This window comes from Nomascus leucogenys, chromosome 3 (genome assembly GCF_006542625.1).
Source record: "Nomascus leucogenys isolate Asia chromosome 3, Asia_NLE_v1, whole genome shotgun sequence".
NCBI lineage: Eukaryota > Metazoa > Chordata > Mammalia > Primates > Hylobatidae > Nomascus > Nomascus leucogenys.
The window spans coordinates 13,924,615-13,930,846 of record NC_044383.1 but is presented as its reverse complement, the minus strand read 5'-3'; the positions used below and the strand labels follow the sequence as shown (position 1 = coordinate 13,930,846).

At 44.4% G+C, this 6,232-nt stretch overlaps 1 pseudogene; it reads left to right on the top strand.

Moving 5' to 3' along the window:
- Positions 1–249: 249 nt before the first annotated feature.
- On the top strand, positions 250–1,393 carry LOC100594754 (annotated as a pseudogene).
- Positions 1,394–6,232: the final 4,839 nt, after the last annotated feature.

Sequence of the window (6,232 nt, the reverse complement as noted above, 5' to 3'; positions counted from 1 at the left end):
TCATCATCTTTGGATGAACTAACTCTTCATTATCTTACAAGAAAATGCTTGGAAAGGAAGTGGAAGGCTGATCTGAAGAGTGGCAGGGGCTGCTTCACTTCCTCTGCGGTTTCCTGGAGCTGCCTTGCTCCTCCTCAGGGAATTCGCTGAGAGAGGCCCTCCAGCAGCCAGACCCCGCTGCAAAGGTGTTTCGCGGTCTGCAGGAACAGGCCCCAGGAGCATCCCTCGGGGCCGAATGTGCAGTGGGCGATGCCCCTCCTGACCCAACAGATCCAAGACGAGAATGATCAATACAGCCTTGTGGCCAGCCTTGACAACGTTAGGAATCTCTCCACTACCTTTTTTTTTTTTTTTTTTTTTTGAGCCGGAGTCTCGCTCTGTCGCCCAGGCTGGAGTGCAGTGGCGCAATCTCGGCTCACTGCACGCTCCGCCTCCCAGGTTCACGCCATTCTCCTGCCTCAGCCTCTCCAAGTAGCTGGGATTACAGGCGCCCGCCACCACGCCCGGCTAATTTTTTGTATTTTTAGTAGAGACGGAGTTTCACCGTGGTCTCGATCTCCTGACCTCGTGATCCGCCTACCTCGGCCTCCCAAAGTGCTGGGATTACAAGCGTGAGCCACCGTGCTCGGCCCATCTCTCCACTATCTTAAAAGCGATTCATTTCCGAAAATGTGCCGTGTGTTTCGCAACTAAAAATGGAATCAAAGTAACAATGGAAAATGCAAAGTGTGTGCAAGCAAATGCTTTTATTCAGGCTGGAATATTTCAAGAGCTTAAAGTTCAGGAAAAGTCTGTTACTTTTTGAATTAATTTAATTGTCCTTTTAGACTGTTTATCTATTTTTGGATCAAGTCCTATGCCAGGGACTTGAACTCCACTTCGGATGTGTTACCAAGGTTATGGTTACCCTTTGATGCTGTTTCTGGAAGAAAGAGTGGTGGCAGTCTGCCAAATCAATACACAGGAACCTGAAGGGACCTGGACTTTAATTTCTACAGCACCAATGTTATTGATAAAATTCTGCAGTCAGAGGGGCTCTGTGAAGCTTTGTCTGAACTGGATATGACCAGTGAGGTCCTACAAATTACCATGTCTCCTGACAAGCCTTATTTCAGGTTATCTACTTTTGGAAATGTAGGAAGTTCCCACCTTGACCGCCCCAAAGATTCTGATTTGATGGAAGCATTATAATCAGACCCAAGTCAACAGATGCAAGATTTCCTTACTGAAACCCTCTACAAAGGCATTAGTCCTGTCTTGTCAGGTATCTATTCCGACAGATAACTGAGGCTTCCTTTCATTACAGTATATGATTGGAAATGAAGATGGACCAATATATTTTGTGGAATATTACTGCTGCCCTGATGAAGAAGTTCTTTAATCTGAGTCTTGAGTGTGACGATTCACTGATATTTATGTGTACATTGATGACAGATGAAGTTCTCATTCTGAGTATGGTACTTTTTTTTTTTTTGAGACGGAGTCTCACTCTGTCGCTGAGGCTAGAGTGCAGTGGCACCATCTCGGCTCACTGCAACCTCCGCCTCCCAGGTTCAAGCGATTCTCCTGCCTCAGCCTCCCGAGTAGCTGGGATTACAGGTGCCCGCCACCACGCCTGGCTAATTTTTATATTTTAGTAGAGACGAGGTTTCACCATGTTGGCTAGGCTGGTCTTGAACTCCTGACCTCAGGTGATCCACCCGCCTCGGCCTCCCAAAGTGCTGGGATTACAGGCGTGAGCCGCCACGCCCAGGCTTGAGTTCAGTACTCTTTATAATTTCATGTTGGATTTCCTATAGAGAAGAAGCATGGGGAAGATAGAAACAAGGTCCGTGTACCCTAGTAGTTGCTATGTGTTTTGTAAATACATTTTGTAGAGGCATGTAAATAAATGTTTTCATGTAGTCATAGACTATTCAGGACTGTCCTGTAGTTCTGTCTTTTGAACTCATGGGAATGATTGTGAGCCAAGATTAATAAATTATATGTTCTATTTCAGTAGAACATTTCAAGAGTCTAAAGACTTATGCAGCTACCTGAAATGTTCTTTTATTTATTTACTATTAGAAAAGGCAAAGGTATATGCTCATTGCTTATTAGTTTGAATTCTAGAGACTAGATCTTAAAGCAGTGCTTCTCAAAGTGGTGTGCCCACACCAGCATCAGAACCACCTGCAAACTTGTAGCAAACTCTGGGGAGGAGGCCAGCATTCTATATTTTAACACGCTTTCCCCAGGAGATTCTGACGCATGCTAAATTTTGGGAACCACTGTTTTAAAGGAAACTTTTTTTTAAACTAGCATTTAATTGTATTGAGATGATTGCTTTTACGTGTGATTTCTTTGCAAATGTTCTGAAGTTGAGGCATCACCAAACAAGTCTGAACAATTCTTTATGTGATTTATTTTTAAAGTAGACCTTTTGAAGAGATCTATGAATGGGATATAAAATAATTTTCAGGCCTGGTGCAGTGGCTCATGCCTGTAATTCCAGCACTTTGGGAGGCTGAGGCAGGTGGATTGCCTGAGGTCAGGAGTTCAAGACCAGCCTGGCCAACATAGTGAAACCTCATCTCTACTAAAAATACAAAAATTGGCCGGGCGTGGCAGTGCATGCCAGTAGTCCTGGCTACTCAGGAGGCTGAGGCAGGAGAATTGCTTAAACCTGGGAGGTGGAGGTTGCAGTGAGCCAAGATCATGCCACTGCATTCCAGCCTGAGCAAGAGAGACTCCATCTCAAAAAAAAAAAAAAAAACAATTTTCAGAGTTACAGGTTTTCTTCTTGTTCTCAAAACTGTTCACTCCAGTAGGCAACTGCAGTAAGTACTTATTAGATACCTTCCATTTGCTTATAAGTTTCTTGACAAATCAAGCTGTAGAAAACTGGTTATTAAGTGATTTTGTACTTTTCTGGTAGTCATCACTAAAATAATTTTTGTGGCATATAAATATTTTTATATTTAATAAAATACAATACTAAAAAACAGAAAATACATGGACACCAATCTTGGTCTGCCTTTCTTTACTATCTTTTTTGCAGATAATAGAGTAATACAGTTAAAAGCATGGGAATGGCTTAATGAATATCTCCCAGCCTCCATTTCTTTGTCTGTAAAATGGGGATTATGGGCTGGACCCGGTGGCTCATGCCTGTAATCCCAGCACTTTGGGAGGCCGAGGTGGGTGGATCATGAGGTCAGGAGTTCAAGACTAGCCTGGCCAACATAGTGAAAACCCATCTCTGCTAAAAAGATATAAAAAATTAGCCAGGCGTGGTAGCGGATGCCTGTAATCCCAGCTACTCAGGAGGCTGAGGCAGGAGAATCACTTGAACCCAGGAGATGGAGGTTGCAGTGAGCCGAGACTGCACCACTGGACTCCAGCCTGGGTGACAAGAGTGAAAATCCATCTCCAAAAAAAAAAAACAACAAAGCTTTTACTACAACACCCAGGACAAGGCCACTGCCCAGTCCCAGGTGTTAGGGCTTTAGAAGTTTCTGCATAGTTTTAGTTATTCCTGTATATTTTGTTTTTTTTTTCTATAGCCTCACAACAGAGGTGATATTTATGTACATGTTTTAATGCTCCTACTACTAGATTATAAATTCCCTGAAAGCAAGATTAATGTTTGCTTTCTTTCTATGTCTTCACACTTCTTATACACGGTAGGAACTCAGTAAATATTTGTCGAATAAATGAACATATTGATCCTATATTTAAGTGAAAAAAACTGCAAAATGTGCTTTATCTGGGCATTAATGCAAAAGTTCTCAAGATAAAGTTAATCTGTAGCTGTAAGTATATCTGAGATCTAGAATAATATATCTATGTCAGTTGCTAAGAGGGTCAAATGAGATGTGTATGAAAACCTCTTCAAAAATAGTAACATAGGGCCAGGTGCCGTGGTTCACGCTTGTAATCTCAGCACTTTGGGAGGCCGAGGCAGGTAGATCACAAGGTCATGAGTTCAAGACCAGCCTGGCCAAGATGGTGAAACCCTGTCTCTACTAAAAATATAAAAATTAGCTGGGTGTGGTGGCAGGTGACTGTAATCCCAGCTACTTGGGAGGCTGAGGCAGAGAATTGCTTGAACCTGGGAGGTAGAGGTTGCAGTGAGCCAAGATCGTGCCACTGCACTCCAGCCTGGGTGACAGAGTGAGACTTCATCTAAAAAAAAGAAAAAAAAATGGTAACATAGGGCCAGGCACAGTGGCTCACACCTATAATCCCAGCACTTTGGGAGGCAAAGACAGGTGGATCACTTGAGGTCAGGAGTTTAAGACGAGACTTGCCAACATGGTGAAAACCCATCTCTACTAAAAATATTGAAAAACCAGCTGTGCGTGGTAGCACACGCCTGTAATCCCAGCTACTTGGGAGGCTGAGGCAGGAGAATCGCTTGAACCCGGGAGGCGGAGGTTGCAGTGAGCCGAGATCGCACCACTGCACTGCAGCCTGGGTGACAGAATGAGACCCCATCTCAAAAAAATAAAAATAAAAATAAAAAATGGTAACACAGCAAACATAGGTAATGTGTTATTGGTTTATATAATATACATATATAATATATAGAAGAAATCTATATATTATATATAGAAATATAAATATATTATATATTATATATGTATATTATATATAGAGAGAGAGAGGGAGAGAGGGATTTGTTCTTCTATGCTTCTAGTGGAGCAGCTGCTAATTCCAGGGCATAAACTGCCCCTAGTATGTATTTGGGCCACCAACCACACATGTCAGCAGTAAGCAACTAGCAAGTGCTTATACACAAGCGAATACAAAGACTTTTTGTTGTAAAGAAACAAAAAAGTATATTAGTTATCTATTGCCGCCTAATGCTTTACTCCAAAACTTAGCAGCAGGAAACAACAGCAAACACTTATCATCTCACAGAGTTTCTGTGGGTCAGGAATTCGGGAGCAGTGAGTGGTTTTAGGTTGACTGGGGCAGGAGGATCCATTTCCACGGTGGTTCACGCACACGCATAGTGAGTTGGTGCTGATTGTCGGTGAAGGCCTCAGCTCCTCCCAGGTGTGGCCTCTCCACAAGGCTGCTTGAGTGTCTTCACAACATGGTGACCGGCCTTCCTCAGAGGCAGTGATTCAAGAGACCAGAGCAGAATCTGCAGTGTCTTTTATGATTTATCTTGGAAGTCACAACCATCTCGTCTGGAATATCCTATTGGTCTACCTTATTCAGTGTGGGAGGATACAATACCAGAAGGCGACGGTCATGGAGTCATCTTGGAGGCTGGCTACCACAAAAGGGAACTGATCTCAGAAATCAAGAATGGTAGCTACAGCCCAGCCAGGCTTCCCAGAGACAAGAGCTGGAGGGCATCCCAGGAGCCAGGGCAGCTCAAGGCACTTCAGTGGCAGCCATCCCCCTGTCTTCACTCCTCCTGTTCCTTCCTCTTCATGTGACTCAGCCACACCCCTTCTCTCTTCTCCTGCCAGTTCTTCCCATGTTTCTTAGTTCACATGCCTAAAAGCAGAGCCTGATGGTTCATCTTTTTTCTCAGGTCATCACAGGTCACATGCCAGCCTATGGGTTGGCTTCCAAGGATCCACTCTAAGACCAGGCATAGGGGAGGCAAGGTTCACTTGGTCCAAAACATGGGCATCTTACCCCAGGGCTGTGGTCAGGACAGTCTTACTAAGATGAAATAACAGGTGGGACACAGCTTGGGAAGTGTGGCCTGCCCCATATGGCTACTGCTCACCAGGGATTGTGCTGGATGGAAAGGCCACAGATGGGGCAAAGAAAGAAAAATGGGCGGGGCGCAGTGACTCACACCTGTAATCCTAGCACTTTGGGAGGCCAAGGCGGGTGGATCACCTGAGGTCAGGAGTTTGAGGTCAGCCTGGCCAACTTGGTGAAACTCTATCTCTACTAAAATACAAAAATTACGCAGGCATGGTGGTGTGTGCCTGTAATCCCAGCTAGTCGGGAGGCTGAGGCAGGAGAATTGCTTGAACCCAAGAGGCAAAGGCTGCAGTGAGCTGAGATCATGCCACTGCACTCCAGCCTAGGTGACAGATCAAGACTCTGTCTCAAAAAAAAAGAAAGAAAATTGAAGTCCCATAAATTGATCCCTGGCTTCTCTGTTTAGCGAGACCATAACCAAATAATTTGTGCGTGATAAGGCTGTACTAGATCTCTCATGGCACTCCGGGTGTTGATTGCCTCTACCTGCGGACCACGGAGAAGTCTCCCCAAG